An 18,796-nucleotide genomic window follows, 5' to 3' on the forward strand; every position below is an offset into this window, starting at 1 on the left:
AAGATAGTTCAAGTGTCTTTATTGCTAGATAATTACTCTTTTAGGGCAGATTATAAATGTAGATAAATTTTTCAAGGCATTTTGCCTGATAGACAGCAATTTGCACATTCTTTCTAGAAGATTCCTTTGTTAATATTCCTGTTTAAAGCCTTGTTACCTTTGCTCTGTGTCCTACTGTACATCATTGTTTCCATAGCAACAAGATAGACTGAGGAGGGGGTAGCAACTGGCTCTTGAAAGAATGAAAATGCAATGGAAAGTTCCACCTGAAATAACAACATGCAAATCACTTTAGCATATGATAAACAACAAAGAAAGTGATGCTTTTTTGGGGAGACAGCTTATTTGGTTTTTGGAATGTTCTCATTTTTCTGACAGCTTCTCTTTCTTGTGCTATCTTTCTTGCCTCATTTTTTCTTTTTTTGAGACCAAAATAAAATCATTAAAAAACAAAAATTCAACCTGACATTGCATGTGACTCAATGGCAGATGTAGCAATTTGAGCTTCCAGAGATAGTTCTTGAGCAGAACATTTATAAAAGCTTTTGATTTTGAAACGAATTTGACTCTTCATTACGCTACCTTTCATTGCCAGGATATTGCTGACGGGTGAGATATTCCTCTGAAGTGAGATTTCCCCAACCGTTTTGCTATCAAGGACTTCTGCCATTATTTTTCCTTGCATCTTTCCAGAAGATCTTTAGCATACTCAAATAATTGAAAGTACTCGATAGTGAACTATATGGTCTTAGAGAAATATAAGATTTCCTTTTTGGAATATGGAAAATCACTTTCAAAATTGAGTTCTTCTAGAACAAAATCATTGCTGCAATACCATCTGGAGATGGCCAGTAGAATAGGGTGGACCATCTAGATATTAATTCTGTGTGAACAAAAACCGTGGGGCTGTTTTAAGCATCCTTCCTTGTAACAACACAAAGCACACTGTAAACGCTGTTTATATGTGGGAGTAAAAAAATATATGGAAATGGTGTTCCTGTAAAATTGGGGAGAGATGCCTGTATCATTTCACTTTGAGGCCAAATAAAGTCCTCTTTCATAGCTGTTTATTGCTATTATTTATGGACGTTGCTCTTTTTCCCTAGGTTTTAAAGCAATCCAACATTACAGAATACATTTTTAAAACCCTGGGAAGGTAACAATTAAGTGCTATAATGCCTTCTTTTATGCACATATGTAGTGTGGCTATCACATGTCTGCTGAATTCTCTCAAGCTGCACCCTTCCCTTTGAGTATGTTCTTCGAGTATCTTCACACACACCTTCCCCTGCCCTGCATGCAGGAGCCCCATTCATAAAACCCAGGGCCTTCACTTGAAAGTTGCTCTTTCATATTTTGCTCTGTTTTATTAAGTAATGAAGTCAATAGCTAGAAGATCTCAGGATGAGGTCCTTGGCCACCTGCTTCAGAATAACTTGTGGTATCTGCTAAAAATGCAGCCCTGAATACAGACCTGTCGATCCTTTTCTGGGGGTGAGATGTATAACCTGAATTTTGAATGGGTTCCCAATTCTTTCTTTCTTTTCTTGTTCTTTTTTTTTTTTTTTTTTTTTTTTTTATTGATGCTAAATAAAGCCCTCAGCTGAAGAAGATTCAGGGTGGGGGCTGTCACTGGTGCTTAAAACCTATGAAGTCCCCATTTGCAGGAGCCACCCTAATACCTGTCCTTTTTTTCTCTTGGTGACTACACCAACCCCTCCTTGGCCCCTGAGCCTGACTCTGTCATTTGCCTCCTCACCAGTCCCTATACCCTTCGGGTTACTCCTTCTCATATGCTCCTGAATTCTTTTGAGAAATGATGTCATTTGCAAAATATGGATTAGGAAAATGGTTGTATGTGTGGTGTAAGTAGGGCTGATGTGAGGGAGCTGGAAGTGTTGTATTTTTGTCCCAAGAGCTCTGCCCTCATAGGATGACCTTGACCACACTGGTTCTTCCTGGGGGGTGTGGGGAGGGGGGATAGCAATGGGGTGGAGGATAGGAGGATAGGGATATTCCATGTAGGGCCTTATATGAAAACATTTTCTTTTAGTGAGATAGACACTACCTTGATATGATTTGGGGGGGGGCATAGTTATCTAATAGTTTGGTCCAGGGGACCATGTGAATCTTAGCTTGCATTTCCTGACAGTAAACCAAACTGTGACTGCAGGAAAGTGACTCAGCAACACTGATATATGGAGAAATCTATTTGGGTTTTTAAAAATATATATTCATTACTAATCGACAAGTGAATAATTTTGAGCTAACTTGAAAGAGTCTTTGATTCCATTGTAACCAACTGATATCTCTGGGGTAATATGAGAGTAGAGGGAATAACAATCCATTTGGCCCTGATAGGAAGTTCTGAAGTCAGGCCTGTCTCTTAGAATCACAGGTGAGAAGTATCCTCTACAGAGTTTTTTTATGATTTGGGGATTTAGAGAAGTCACATGATTTGGGATACGGATACAGTCGCTATCTTTGTTTCCTCCAGGCTGGATTTCCTGGGCTTGGTGACGAGCATGATATGAATAGGTCACCATGCCCTCCTCTAGGTTTGAAAATTGATAAGAGTTCCATTTCATCCCCTGGGAGTTCTGAATATCCTGTGCCAATATTGAAATTGCTCCGGAAAATTCAAGGTTTCTAGTAAGTGCTCGGTAGGGCAGCAGTTTCTCTGATAGCACAATGGGTGGCAGGTTCTCAGCTTGACTGTTTGGCATCTAGCAGAGCTCACACCTAGTGGGAAGGGGAAATTGACAGGGACATATTATGGGGATACAGGGGTCAGTAAGGCTCAGGGTGTAGTATTGATAATAGCCTGGTCTGGGTAGAAGCAGAGGTACTAAGAGGGCACTGGGCTTTAGTAAATGGGGAGAGCATGTGGAAAATCTAAGAACAAATGAAGGAAACATGAGGACACAAAGTGATAGCAGCAGTCACCCTGTCGTTTGCAAATAATTTATAGTTTTCCTAGCCATGAGCTCTTTTGATCCTTCTAAGAGCACTCAAGATGTAGTGGTGGTTATTATCCCCATTTTACAGATGAGCATACTGAACCACAGAGATGTCATGGCTCGCTCAAGGCTGGCTGGGGCTAAACACAAGTCTTTTGTCTCTTGTCCCACTCTTCTAGTTCTTTCATTCTACACGGACTAATAGACTGAGAGTCACCCTATTCGAACCGCCTATGTCCTAATTTTGCCTGGGGTCAGCCTGAGCAGGGAATAAGTGATCAATGATGGAGGCATATCGAGGAGACTGGACTTTTCCCCAAGGTTGACTTGCACTAAATGAATGCCCATGACCAATGGTGTTTCTTTAGACTAAACTGCATAATGGGTCTCTAATGTGGGTAAGAGAAGACCACCCAACTCACTTTTAACTGATGAAGCTGAAACCAGATCTCCAGAGGTGAAACGCCTGTGCATTAGCCCTGTGATAATAGATTTCCAGATGGCTGGAATCGGACCTCTGTCTCTGGTCTTGGCTAGTGATATTGACCAATAAACTGCTTTATGTCAATCGATCATGAGATATGGTGCAAGTGAATGTTACATGTGGATAACAGCCTTTATTCAGGGTGTTTTATAAAACGATTTAATGTGCAATCTTTACTTAAGACTCTCAGAGGAGAAATGTTCCGAGAAACCTCTCTGGGATGAAAGTTATCCACATGATCCATGCTTATTGAGGGTAACATATACTAAAATTAAGCAAGGTGTACTCCTAAGAAGGAAAAAGGTGAAGGCACTTGTGAACGGTTTGAACAGTGCCTGTAAGAAATAGCATTGCCCTTTCAAGTGTCCTTTCCACAGATGTCATTTTAAAAGCAGTTTTATGACTGACACACAAAACGGTAGAAGACAATCTGTTTTCTCATGGAGAAACACAGTTATTTTCCACTCTATCTTACGTAAATGTAAACGTGTGTCTCTGAGAAGGCTATTCTCCCCTGTGAATTAATGGAGTCCATCTGAAAGGGGGAGATGAGTGGGCTTCATGTAAATTATGACTTCCCTGGATGTTTCTTTGACATTGGATTTAAGGAGATTGATCTGGTTGAGGCCGGTAATTGTGCCTCTTTCCACGGGGGGGGGGGGGGGGGGGCGGTACACATATTTGCATGGAAGGGAAACTAAGGCAAAGGCGTATCTGGGCATGCCCTAGGTACTTGGGAGTTGGCAGGGGACCTCTTTTAGTGATCGATTTTTAAAGCGTTGCTAGGAGGGGGCTGGGGAGTAAGCTATTTAAAAATCAATGGTGGAGTTTAGCCTCTGAATTAAATTCCTTATTCATGGTGAGAATCCAGAATATTATTGTGAAAAATACAACCCCGACGCGAACAGGGTGGAAAGTCGAGGTAGTGCTCTAAGGAAGAAGCCAGCAGCCCACACGGGGCTGCGGTAGCCCTAGCGGTGGGGACATGCACTGGGCGCCCCAGGTATTTGTGTGTCTGCCACCCGGGTGCCAGTGAGGCTGCAGAGATGTAAGCGCTTCTGTACCAGCCGCGTCTGCAGCAGGAATCGGGATGAAGGGGGAACGTGAGAAGTCAACCACAGCTCTTAGGTGTCTCAGAAAGATGGAGGGTGACCAAATTTCCTGTCTCCCTTATCTCAGGGTTGGCCACGCTACTCTGAAGAATAGGATCATCGATCTGAAATTGGGGCAAAATCAAAGTATGTGTGGTTCTTGATTTCATCGTCTTTCCTCTGGCACAGTTTATAGCAAGAACCACAGGCGATGAAGTTTTCCGGTTATAAGAAGTAAGGGTGCCAAGAGAGCACAAATAACTTTGGCTTCTCTTGTACATTTTGTCCTCCATATAACTTAGGTACAGATAAGTTTATGCAGTAAGTTTCTCTTAAGTTCTCTCATTTGCGGTTTCTGTTTACAAAACGGACAAGACGTTGTTCATTTCTTCAACCCAACAAATAACTCATTGAATTGCTTACCGTGAGCCCTGCTCTTTTCTGAGCGCTTTACAAGGCTTATCTCTCTTGAATCCTCACAAGCCCATGAGATTGTGCCTTTGGTCAGATTCCCCAGGAATCAGATTTTGAGATGGAGAGGCATGTGCAGAAAGTTTATGAGGGAATGCTTTTGAGGTCGGCCCCTGTGGGTTTCGAAGGGCATGGGGCCAGGGGGACAGTGGCGGGGGAAGGATTACACTGCCAGGTAGCTGCAGCAAAGGTCTCTGCTGATCTTTGAAAGAGCTCTGGAGCTGGGAAGGCACTTTAGCGTTCCCATCTGAGGTGAGGCAACAAGGTTTTTACATCCTCGATGCCTCTCAATGGTCAGTGGATATCAGATGTCCCCAGGAGGGGGTGTGACCCTTAGCAAGGTCAACTCTCAACTCTGAGCGCCATAAGCTGTCAATACTCCTAGGAGCTGGGGACAGACGCAGAAACAGAGGCTCCACGAATTTCACAACATGTCTAAAGTCACACAGCTAAGTGCAGGGCCGGGATAGGCCCCCTGTGGGCTGATCCAGAGCCCGTACTCTGAACCCTGCAGACCAGGTAAGTGAACTACGAAATGAATGAGATAATTTTGAAGAGAAGGAAAGGCTCTGAAGATAATTTGGAGTTAATATACCAAAGACGCTTCTGCTTTCATTTTGCGCGCGGCAGAGACCGCTAACCATCCTGTTCTTCCTGATCACACGCCCAGATGGCATTCTCCGGTTTCTCCTATGGTGACACGGGTCACTTCCCAGCCTGGCCAATAGAACCCCCGTCCACCATGCTCCTTCTCCAGACCTGTGGGCTTCAGTGGCTAGAATAGCCTTGGAAGCTGGTGCTAAAGACAGAAGAGCCACCATGGCAGCGGATGTCTCATAGATGTCATACAGCAGAGAGCAGCTGGCCTGGAGCCCTCATACGGGGCTTTTTGTGACAAGAGAGAAATAAAGGCATTCTTTTAAGCCTCGGATTTTTAGGGGGTCAGCATTTAAAAACTTTTTTTAAATGTTTATTTCTGACAGAGAGAGAGACAGAGCACGAGCAGGGGACGGACAGAGAGAGAGGGAGACACAGAATCCGAAGCAGGCTCCAGGCTCCGAGCTATCAACAATGAATCTGACACAGGGCCTGAACTCATGAGCCATGAGTTCGTGATCTGAGCCGAAGTTGGATGCTTAACTGACTGAGCCACCCAAGCACCCCTGGGGGGGGGGGGGTCAGTATTTTTAACAGGAGCTTCATCTAATATCAAGAGTACAGTGTGAAAATTTATTTAAGATACTTTAGTATAGTAGTATAATATATGAGTAGTGATTATTGGGATGCGATGATGGTTAATTTTATTTGTCAGCTTAGCTGGGACACAGCGTCCAGATATTTGGTCAAGGATCATTCTGGATGTTTCTGTGAAGCTATTTTTTGAATGAGATTATAATTTAAATAGGTGGAGTTTAAGTCAAGCTGAATACTTTCCATGATGTGAGGGGGCCTCATCCAATTAGTCGAATGCCTTCATAGAACAGAGACTGACCTCTCTCAAGCACGAAGGAATTCTGCTAGCACTCTGCCTTCCAGCTTCTTCTCCAACATCTGTCTTTCCTGGTCCCTAACAGACTGCCTTTGGACTCACACTCTACTTTTTCCTGACTCTCCAGCCTGCCAGCCTCCCCCATCAGATTTTGGGCTCCTCAAGCCTCCACAGTCATTCATTAAAATCAATTTCTCTATATAGACATATCTTGTTGGTTCTGTTTGGACAAGCCTGACTGATAGAAGTAGTCATTAGCATTTGAAGCACCCGAGTGAGGAATCTGAGGTTCAGAGATGGCAATCACATCTTCACATATCATTATAGAAATCTACTCCAGAAAGCTTGCTAATTAAGATAAAGAATGTTCGAAATACATTTTTTTAAAATTGCTGGTATCGATTGTATTCAAGATACATGGTTGGGTAAGAAGATTTTTCTGTCCCCATTACCCTGATCAGAATGAGATAGAAGGATCTGTCAAGGCCCATAGCCTTAGGCCCAGATCACTACTGGGCCTGGTCATGTGTTCCACAGAGAACTCCACAGTCTGATGCAACCAGGGGCCTGGGTCTGCTGCTGTTAGACTTTCTTACGCCTGCCTCTGAGTGAGCCCCTCAGGCGAAGTGTTTGCTCGTGAGCTGGTGAGCCTGAGAACAGAGAAAAGGGTTTCACTCAGCTTCCAGGGATAGGTTATTAGACTGTGTGTGTGTGTGTGTGTGTGTGTGTGTGTGTGTGTATTTCTTCATCAATAATATACAGGTGGCAATAAAAAAAAAACCCAACACATTAAAAAGGGGCGCCTGGGTGGCTCAGTTGGTTAAGTGTCCTGACATTCAGCTCAGGTCATGATCTCATGGCTGGTGGGTTCTAGCCTCGCATCAGGTTCTGCACTGACAGCTTCGAGCCTGGAGCCGACTTCGAGTTCTGTGTCTCCCTCTCTCTCTACCCCTCCCCTGCTCATAGTTTGTCTGTCTCAAACAAACAAATAGACAGATAAATAAATAAAATACAGGTAGCACAATTTGATATGCGATATCTCACCTTTAATCTCCAAAGGCTGTCATTATTTGCCCCCAAGAACTGCCCATTGCTGAGCGACCAGTTTGACTTAGATCAGTTCCCAAGAAAGGAAACAAGGCAATGCAGCATAGTATGTTGGTGAATATGGATGGGGTCTTCAGAGGACCTGGATTTAAATCCAGTATCGGCCACTTGCCAGTTGTGTGGCCTTGGTCAACAGGCCTTCTTTTTCGGTCTTTTATCAACTATGTACCAGGCACTGGGGGCTGTCGGGAACAGCACATGAGCTAAAGCCTATGCCATGCTTAGTTCACTGCCTGAGTAAATGTTAACACACATCACCACTGATAATGAGCAGGGCTGTGGAATGGAGGGTTTCAGATAAATGAAGGTTAATCTTTTAAGCATTGTTACAAACGCCAACAATTTTGACAGATACAGTTTTTACTTGCCTTCTTAATAAAGAGAATGAACGCTGAGAAAACAACACAGGGACCCCCTGATTTTTCAAAGTTTCTATTATGCCACGTTGCTTTTGCAAAAGGCGTACATCAGGACCTGTTCTGTTTTCACTAACTGCAAGGAACCCAAAGGGAATTTTCATTTTTATGAAAAAAGGGGAAAAGCAAAAATTGCGTTGGTTTTGCCGCCCGCCCTTAGAGATGCACCCCAAGCACCGAGAGTGGCGCCACCGAGCTCCTTGCCCGGGAACTACACTCAGCATCTCAGCGTCAGGCCACCACAGCTTTGAGTTGGTCTCTGCCGGCACCTGTGCTTTATCTTCATTTATTTTGTGGGTTGGTTAGCAAGATGCATCCTAAGGTACCAGAAAAGCCTGAGGGACATTATTTTTTTGGGTCTGGGAATGCTCAAAAAGTTTCCCATGTAAATGAACGGTAATTGCTTCTTTGCTTTATGCCGTTTCTGCTTACCAAAGGTTTCATAGGAATGTTCTGCTGTTGGACAGCAGGGGAAATTTGTACTCCCCTACGCCACTAAACAGTGAAGGCTGCAGTGTTTATGGGCAAGGGGGTGTGGAGATAGCTGTACCTTAATTCTTTGAATCACCCTGGACAGTATTTTCTGAGCCATTTTGAGAGATGTTGCTATGAGCTTTGGGACCTGAGTGTTCTATGGTCAAGTAGGTTTGGGAAATCGTGGTGCATTTGTCTGTTTGGGCTGCCATAATGGAACACCACAGGCTGGATGACTGAAGCAACAGAAACTTATTTTCTCACAGTTCTGGAAGTCTAAGGTCAAAATGCTGGCAAGGTTGGTTTGCAGTGAGGCCTCTCTTCCTGGCTTGTAGATGGTTTCTTGCTCTCTCCTCACCATGCGCATGGGCACTCGTGGTCTCTCTTCTTCTTACAAGGATACCAGTCTTATTGGATGAGTACCTCACCCTTATAACTTCACTTTACCTTAATCACCTTCTTAATTCTCTATCTCCAAATACCTCCAAAGTTTCATTGGCGGTTAGGGCTTCAACATAGGAATTTTGGCGGAACACAATCCAGTCTATAACAATGGAGTCCGAAATGTTGACTATGTTTTTTTGTTACAGGACTTTATTATCCTAAAGAGACACCCCAAAAGGACATTTAATAATAGAGTGTTTCCTAAACTTAATTATTCTAGGAGGTTCCATTTTCATTGTTAAGACCCCATTTATTAAGGATTTGGGAAAAACTACTCAGAATAAACCGATGTGCTCATCTGTACGTGCATTGGAAAGCTCAGACAGGTAGGACCGTTGGCTTTTGTATTAAATATTCTAGCTTGTCCTCGCCTTTGGTTAATTGAGTTTGATGCTGGTTTTTGTAACCACCCCAACCAGGCCAGCGAGAGGACTCCTTTCTTTGCAATAGTGAACTTGTTCATCACAGTGTGCCTCCTGTCACATCCACTATTTGGGTGGCTACTCATGCTCAGATACTCTTTAACAGTTTCCCTGGAAGGCTGAGGGTTTACGACATCTCAATATTAATAAGTGATACGTCATTGTAGTTAGAGTGCAATTCCCTGTCTCCCGACAAAAAAAAGGAAATATTAAAATATTACGCTGTTGGACTGACATTGCTGTGATGTGATGTGCTCATTTATATTCACACAGAACTTCCAAACAAGTATCCCAGTCTGCAGATCTTTCTAATTAAATAGCTGGAAAAACCATCTCCCATTATCTCATTTGAACTCTGTAATAGCTCATTTCCTCTTCTCCTTTTTAACGTACAAATACAGCCTTCAGATTTTAATTTCCTTGGGACTTTTCCTCATTCCTAAATACTACCTTTCTGGACATTCTTTTCCACTGGTTTATTTAAAGTAAAATTTCATGACGTTATCTTTCTGATGCAAAGTTAAGAGGCAAATTGGGGCATTCCTCAGTAGTGAGGAATTGTTATTAATAAATATGGTGATTCGTCGCTGCAAAACGTTAAAGCATATAATTTTCTTCCCTCTGTCAAGCCTCGTTATTTAACAAATATGAAGCTTCATTATTACTTGGTGATTGTGTTTAGGAATAACATTCTCTCGAAGGCAGAATGGTGTGGCAATGTGGCCTCCCGTATCACAGAAGCCATTTATTAGCTTTCCGACTCTGGAAAGGGGGTGGGAGGGGGTGTCTCACTTTTAAAATTTGTAAAATAAGGCTATCTTTTTTTTTTTTTTTAATTTGTGTGATTGCAAGGATGACAAATCCATTCAAGGAAGCTGGAAAACAAAAAAAGGAGAGTTTTCTCTAAAAAACATTATCAGTTGATCATTAATTGACTTAGTGACTGACTCAAAAACCTTCGGCACTAATAACACCCAAACAGGCAGGCACGCACCCATACACCCTAACCCATCTATAGCTTACTGCTCTGAACCTTTGTTTAACCATTCCTCTATTTTGGGTGTTTCAATTGTTTTCAACTTTTACAATCACAAATCATGTTACAATAACTTTTTTGGTACTTAAATCCAAGACTGTGATTATTTTGTTAGAGAAGATTCCTGGAAGTAAAATTAAGTAGATCAAAATGTATATACTTAAATATTTTATGCATGTATTTCAAAATTGCTTTCCTGAAAAATAATTCAATTTACTTTTTTGCCTAGGGGTTTATGAGTTAGCCACCTCTCCATATGCCTACTAGTACTTAAAAACAGTATCTTGTTGTCTTAACTGGCATACCTATGGTTATTAGTAATTGGTTACTAGTAAGATGAAACATTTTATAATACATATTTTTTTAATATTTATTTTTGAGAGAGACATTGTGAGTGGGGAAGGGGCAGAGAGAGGGAGACCCAGAATCTGAAGCAGGCTCCAGGCTCCGTGCTGTTAGCACAGAGTCTGATGCAGGGCTCAACCCACAAACCATGAGCTCGTGACCTGAGCTGAAGTCGAACACTCAAAGAATGAGCCACACAGGAGACCCAATTTTCTAATATTTTTATTAGCCGGTTCCATTTTCCTGAGAATTGTCTAACTGTACAAGCCTATCTTTGTATTAGATAATACTGCTTTTCTTATTAATTTATGGCAATTCTTTACATATTAAACCTATTAAACCTTTATTATATTATTTGCAAATACATTTTCCTATTTATCATTTGATATTAATTTTGTTTATACCATAATCTGGTGGACAGAATTTTAGGTTGTTTTATGTGGAAAAATTAAATGTCTATTAAATATGGATGGTGGAATTATGGGCATTTATGTATTTTTCCTAGTCTAAAATGATTCATAGGTAAAACAAATTTAAAGTCGTACTTGCTTATTAAATATTTCTCCATTTTATTTATACTTACAAGGTCATATTTTTCCTAGCATTATTTTATAAAGAATTCAGTTCTTCCCCCTTAGTTTGCTTCATCGAAGGCTGTCATTATTAACTTTTTATTTTCCTACTTGATTGTGAACTAGAACCTTGCATCTCTGAGTCCACAATGTCAGTTAGGTCTCATTAAATGTTTACTGAGTAAAGGAAAGAACAATGTCTGGGGGAGAAAGGACCATGAGAAGGATGTGTGAGTTTGCAAACTGATTGGCGGCTACATCATCATCTTGAAACTGTGGGAATGATTCGTCTTCAAAATAGGAAGCTCTCAGCAACATGATTTGACACAGATTTTACGGTAGTGACTATCAGAGTATTTTTTTTTAATTTTTATTTTATTTTTATTTTTTTCAATATATGAACTTTATTGTCAAATTGGTTTCCATACAACACCCAGTGCTCATCCCAAAAGGTGCCCTCCTCAATACCCATCACCCACCTTCCCCTCCCTCCCACCCCCCATCAACCCTCAGTTTGTTCTCAGTTTTTAAGAGTTTCCTATGCTTTGGCTCTCTCCCACTCTAACCTCTTTTTTTTTTTTTCCTTCCCCTCCTCCATGGGTTTCTGTTAAGTTTCTCAGGATCCACATACGAGTGAAAACATATGGTATCTGTCTTTCTCTGTATGGCTTATTTCACTTAGCATCACACTCTCCAGTTCCATCCACGTTGCTACAAAGGGCCATATTTCATTCTTTCTCATTGCCACATAGTACTCCATTGTGTGTATAAACCACAATTTCTTTATCCATCCATCAGTTGATGGACATTTAGGCTCTTTCCATAATTTGGCTATTGTTGAGAGTGTTGCTATAAACATTGGGGTACAAGTGCCCCTATGCCTCAGTACTCCTCTATCCCTTGGGTAAGTTCCTCGCAGTGCTATTGCTGGGTCATAGGGTAGGTCTATTTTTAATTTTTTGAGGAACCTCCACACTGTTTTCCAGAGCGGCTGCCCCAGTTTGCATTCCCACCAACAGTGCAAGAGGGTTCCTGTTTCTCCACATCCTCTCCAGCATCTATAGTCTCCTGATTTGTTCATTTTGGCCACTCTCAGTCAGAGTATTTTAGATGCAGCCATGAATACATGTCAACCTCCTCCCTAAACTCATCCCTTTTCCCAGGGTTTAAGTAGGGACATACCACCGTGGACACCCCCATCACCAAACTCCCTGAGCACTCAAGAGCAGGAGCTGATCTGTACGATGTAACACAGTACTTTGTGGTCAGTCAAGGCTTGGGGGTTGGTCTTGACTTAAAAAGAAGGCAAACTTCTCAAGTGACCCGGCCATGTTACTTGCACCTTATTTCCTACCGTGCCCAGAAAATTGCTCACTGTATAGTAGATGCTCAGTGAATACCCAAAGGATTATAATTTTCTTTGCTTTTGCGGATTGCTATTCTTAGCTATTTTGTATCCAACAGGAGGATTTTATTTAATTATTTAGTCTTCTCGGATTTTTGTTTCCAACCAGATGCTTTTTTTATACCCAGGCCTGAGAGTAAGTATTCTAAATATTATGTTAAATCTCAAACACACAGACTGTTTTTCAAAGGCTCATTTTGGATTCTTGTTTCCGCTCATGATTACCTAGTTATTTTGTGTCCCATGGAGGTGGGAGTTGTCCAGAAGATTCTTCTCTCATCTAGATGCAGCCCTGGTTCTCCCTTAAATCTGTAAAGCAACGTGTAGGAAAAGTGTGCATCTTGTCATGTTTTTCTGCTCCAGATTGGAGGCAGATAGTAGAACATCTATGACGGACTAGAGAACCAGACGACACAGCGTGAATAAAGCAACTTGGTAAAGAGTAGTCAAAACAAGGGAAGTTCGGGGTCTGACATGTCCCCAGTAGGAGGTCTGAGATACGCGGGTCAGGTGTTACCAGCAGCACAATGTAATTGTTTGAAAAGCAGCTTTTACTAGGAAATCAACAACCAGCTATGTTGGCTGCATATAAGAAGCAAGGAAAAGCGGAAAGTAATATGCTAGAGCATGAGGTCCCCGTGAGACCTATGAGGTATTGCTTTTCCACACCGGGTGCATCCATTTGCTTCTTCTAACCACTGTTGTTTTTTGCCTTCTTTATTATCAGCCTCAGGCACACTTTTTCTTGAGTTTTCTGGAAGGTTTTTTTTGTCTTTCCAATTTTTAAAACTTGTGGTAAAGTACACATAAAATTTACTATCTTGACCATTTCTAGGCATACAGGTTAATGGTATTAAGTACATTCATGGTTTTGCTGTATTTTCGGCACCAAAATTTTCTAGATTTGCTGCCTCAGGCCCATGAGGCGGCTGAAAGGCAAACAGATTGGCACTCAGCATTGAATGAAATTAGCCTGGAATTTTTATTTGTGTTTTAAAATTTCAAAATTCAGTGGGATTTTTATTTTTAAAGGGTATCATTATTGTTGTTAGTGGTGGTAGTGAAATGTGAGATTGAAAATAAAGGCTGGCTTTGTTATCTAATATGACATTAAAGGGAACTTCACTGGTATGATAATTCAAATGGAAAAATCTCTGGGGCGTCAGGAATCAATTATTTGTCACACCGGAGCTGGTTTTCTAGACTGGTGTTCCACTCCAGTGCTGATGCTGGGTTTAAATTTCAACTCTTCTGAAGTGTCTTTTTCAAGTTTATTTTATTTTTGGGAGAGAGAGAGAGAGTGAGAGAGGACGGGGGCATGATAGGGGGCGGGGCATAGAAAGATAGAGAATCCAACCAGGCTCTTCACTGACGGCGTGAAGCCCGATGTGGGCTCAAACTCACGAACCACGAGATCATGACCTGAGCCAAGATCAAGAGTCCGATACTTAACCTACGGAGCCACCCAGGCGCCCCTCTTCTGAGGTGTATTCTAAAGGCAGTGAGCAAAAACACATTGTTGTACGTCTTCCATGGTACTCCTGGGGACCAACCAACCACAAGATTTCAGGAAAGTCATCTTTCTGTTTCTGTGCTGTGGTTCGTCCTGCAGATAACAGCAGAGTTTTGTACATTACCAAAGAGCTGGAAGAAAGACATATATATAGAGGAGTAGTGTAGGAAAATCATGTTGTCTTCACGGCCATTGTCACATGGCCCAACCCTGCTTTGTTCCTACAAAGCATCTGGTGTACCAGGAGTTGTCAATATCCTCTGGATGGTGTGTGTGTGTGTGTGTGTGTGTGTGTGTGTGCGCGCGCATGCACGCATGTGCAAGAGGTAATTGTGAATGTATGTTGCTGCTTCCGCTAGTTATTCAACTCGTAATTGAACAGAGGTAGTGAAACAAACGATGCTCACATTCTTCACTGCTCACTTGGCAGGGAGTCTACCTTGCTCCGTGTGCTTACTTGCAAACCGAGAAATAAAAAGGCCTGGGCAGAGTTGTTCTAGGAGGTGTAGACTTCTAGTTCCTTATTCCCATTCTTACAGATTTTCTCTTTCCTCTCCCTTCTTCCCTCCTTTCTTTCTCAGGCATGGAGCATACTATTTATTCCTCACGGTCTTTCTTGGGTAACTATCACACTTTGTGACCACACCAGTGACACCTGTAACGGTTTCTTTGCAGGCGCATTTTATTGTTAAGATGTGGGGAGGGATACTCTAAAGTTGCTCGGTTTATTACACTTGGTGTGCCGTAGCCAAGAAATACAATTCTGGTTTTCGCATCTTTTTTTAATGCTGCAGTTTGTACTTCATAATATCCTGCACTTCCAGAACGTGATTGCTGCTAATTATCATTTAGAAAATCGTTCTTTGCTTGATTAGAGATTTTAGCTACGTGTACTCAAATCTAGTGGGTCTTCATTATGTGCATTACTTTCTATTCTATACTGGCTTAAATATTAATATATGGAAATTCAGCTTCATCTGCCATACCTTTTGATGTCAGAAGCATAATCAGCGTAATTGGCTTAGATTGTTTTCTCTCCTGTTTGTATTTCATATTATCTAATGTCATTAGTGAGTTGGCTGCTGAGTGGGTAATCTGCATTTCAGAACTGCTTCTCGAGCACATTATTACCATTGATTTTGATTATTTTAATTTCCATTCACCCTAGGCAGGCCCTCAAGCTGTGTCATATTATTCAAAGAACTGCTTTCTTCTATTCACTGAGCCAATCTTTCTGTTTCTGAAAACCCATCAGCATTCTGATAAATCCTGATGTTTTTACTTAGTCTGGGGAGCAACTTGATTTTTGCAGCATATGGGAGGGGGTAGGTAGCTCAAGACTCATGTGTCTTCATGCTGAGCGGTGGTTAGCATAGTGGCGTCTGGTGCCCAGAGGGAAGCTGGGTGCCTGGTCGGGTCTGCTTTCAGAGACTGAGCTGGGTAATCATCCCGCTTCTCTGAGCCTGAAGCCAGGGCTCCCCATCCGTAGGACTCCTGTGCAGTTTACTGTTGGTACGCAGCAGCCATACCTCTCCTGGATCTCCCCAAGGCTTGCACGTTTATCTTTTGCCCTCGGAGAATGCTTGCTGGCCTGCCCGAGGGATCGGAATCCAACTTCCTTTTGGTTTTTGAGTGTATTCCAAAACTAACTGTAAAAAGAACCCCACATTAAGGTCTAAGTTTGGCTACGGTCAGCCACAGAGTCTGCTTAGCCTCTGGCTTGGATGCATGTGCTCTGTTTAGCTGCTGGTGGTGATTAAGTCATTTGTAGTTGCACAGAATCTTGAATGTTGAGGCTGCAAAAGAAATGACCAGCGCCAGCAATCTACTTCTGTCTTTTTATAGACAAGAAAACAGAGGACTAGAGAGGCCAATGACTGGTTTGAGGTCACATGGCTACTGAGTGTCAGAGCTAAGTGGCAGAGTCCCCTTTTTGCAGGCAGTGCTCTTGACTCCTTAATGGCACCTTGTTATTGGATGAGCTAGTGTAGCAACATATTGCACACACCTGCTAACCACCAGTCAGGGTGGGTGATCGGCAGCTATATATGTATCCATGTAGTTCCATGTGGTTTTTTGGGGCAGAGGGTTTTATAAGGGAAATGAGAATACACAAGCAATGTAATGAGAAGCACGTGTGTAGGTGTCTACACACATGTACGTGTCCGAGGTCTAGCAGGGGGATTCTGCCCGAACGTGACCCACGTTAGCTTGGATTAAAGATTCTCATTCTCCTTTCTCCCATCTGGGCAAGCTTCTTGCTCCTCTAGGGCCGGAGAAACACAGTAGTTTGGCACTAAAAGTTCTGTACTCCCTGGAAGGCGTGGCCTGAGTGAGATGCCCACCGCCTTAGCCCTTTTCTTCACTGTCTGGATTGACCCGAGGATGTGGAACCATTGGTAGCTTCCTTTGGGACACTGGAGGTCGAAGATTGTCTGTTTGGAGTTTCTGATTCTAATTATTTTAGGGCCCACCAAACTAGAGCTCCTAACGAATTTAATTACTATAGGAATTCTTAATTGTCCAAAGGATTTCTAAATGTTGTAGCCAATAAGCCTTGGGGGTGACTCTCTTGGGATACGTGACACTGGTTCCCATAACCGGCAGTTCCTTTAATAGTTAATTTGGCTCCAAAGGAAGCAAATAAAATTGATCCAGGCAATATTTGACTGTACATGCCTAGAAATGAGCATCTGAATCCTGAATAATCGCTTCCTGCTGTTTCCTCCTTGGGCCAGGCCTCTCCTCATTTGAGTTCGCTTCTTTCTGATACAGGGATGTGAGCTAATTCCCTCCCTTCCCAATCGTGTGTGAGAACCCGGTCTTCTGATTGACCCAGAATGGGCCTCCATCATACGACCTTTCTTTTCACTTGAGTGAAAAACGTAAGGCAAGTGGGTTGCTTGGCACCGAGTAAATCTTGGACAGGCCAGAACGTTTGGAGACTGACTGAATTTTTGTCTGAGCTTCCAGGGACTTTTGATTTGAATGGATTTGGGTACTTAGCTGAATTCACTTAAAGAAAGGGACAAAAGGATGAACTAGACCAGTGGTTTCTGGACTCTTGGATTTCACTGACCAATAACATTTCTACCATGATTTTTAAGGCGGACATAGATTAGCATTTCTTTTTGCTAAGTGAGGGCATTAAAACATACCAAGGTATCCCCCACTATGACACCACGTGTGTGTGTGTGTGTGTGTGTGTGTGTGTGTGTGTGTGTGTGCGTGACAGAGAGAGAGAGAAAGAGAGAGAGAGAGAGATTAACGTAAAGGACAGTCCTTGCATTCAATGAAAACACTCTGAAGAACTCAATATGGCGTTTTGATTTTTTTTCTCATTTCACCGAAGAGGGATAAAATTGACATTTAACAGCTACGGAGCCAAGGTGGACTTCCAGAGTCCCTTTCGGAGATCACACTGACTTACATTTAACTTCTATCACTACGACCCAAAGATCCTTTGCATGCGTACTCATTTTTTTTCCCTTCTCGGTAACCCTTTCCTTGCTTGTGACCGTCCTTCTTCCCCCACTGTACCTCCCCCACCCCCCGCCTCTCCCATTCTCCAGTGTTTTCCAGGTGATCTCTCAATGGTACAAAGTCTGGGTGTCACCACTCTGGGGTACCCCATCCAAGGGGCTGGTTTCTTTATTGAATGGGGGCAGTGCTCTCCAACCCAAGGAGAGTGCCATCACACAAAACACTCACGCCAGAGATCCAAATGTAAAACATCTTTGTTTGGCCGACATCCATCTATTCATGGCTACTTCATGGCTATAATCCCCCAACTGTGCACCTCCTGAGTAGTTTTGTGTTCTGAATATTTTTCTAATTAGTCCCTGTTGTCTGAGACTAAATAAAAAAAAACAAAACAAACTTCTTAAATCAAGATATATTAGGCTGTTTGCTTCTCTTCAATCTACGGGGCTATTACTCTGTCATAGAAATAGATTAATGGGCTGAAAATTTTGCTAGAGCTGGTTTTCTCAGGAGTTTTGCTGATCTAACTGCTTTTGTTTGGGCCAGAATTTACAGTAACCATGGGGCTGGTTGTTTTTCAATATTTGGACTTCTTGTTTCCATAAAATATTTCCAAAGTCTTCAAGAAGGAAAGGAAATTAAAAATATTTTTATAAATTTTACAAATAGGCCCATTTTCGATACTCACAAGATCAGCAGGTTTGGCTTTTCGATAGTAATTAGGTTAGTGTTCCTCCTTCAAATGACTTCTGGGGAACTATCTTATCAGTGAATTTGAAACAAAAACCCCTTTTCTTTAATGAATTACAGTGTTGTATTCTAATTAGCATGAAATAAAGTATAGCAGCTGGATAGTGGCATCTTAATTTATTCAGGGTTTGAATTCAAGGACTAGATAACATCTTTTGATTAATGGAAGAGAATACTGCATAAATTCCTTAAAACTTCAGAGAGCTATTCCTTTTTGTTCTGTCCGTAAAAACAAAAATGCAACCAAGCCTCAGTTTTCATCAGGTACCATGATTCCCTCAAACATTTTGGCAGATTTCTTTGGTCAGAGATGGTTTTGATATCTGTGGGGTAT

The sequence above is a fragment of the Puma concolor genome, chromosome A1 (assembly GCF_028749965.1).
Source record: "Puma concolor isolate L17-30 chromosome A1, mPumCon1.1.hap2, whole genome shotgun sequence".
NCBI classification, from domain to species: domain Eukaryota; kingdom Metazoa; phylum Chordata; class Mammalia; order Carnivora; family Felidae; genus Puma; species Puma concolor.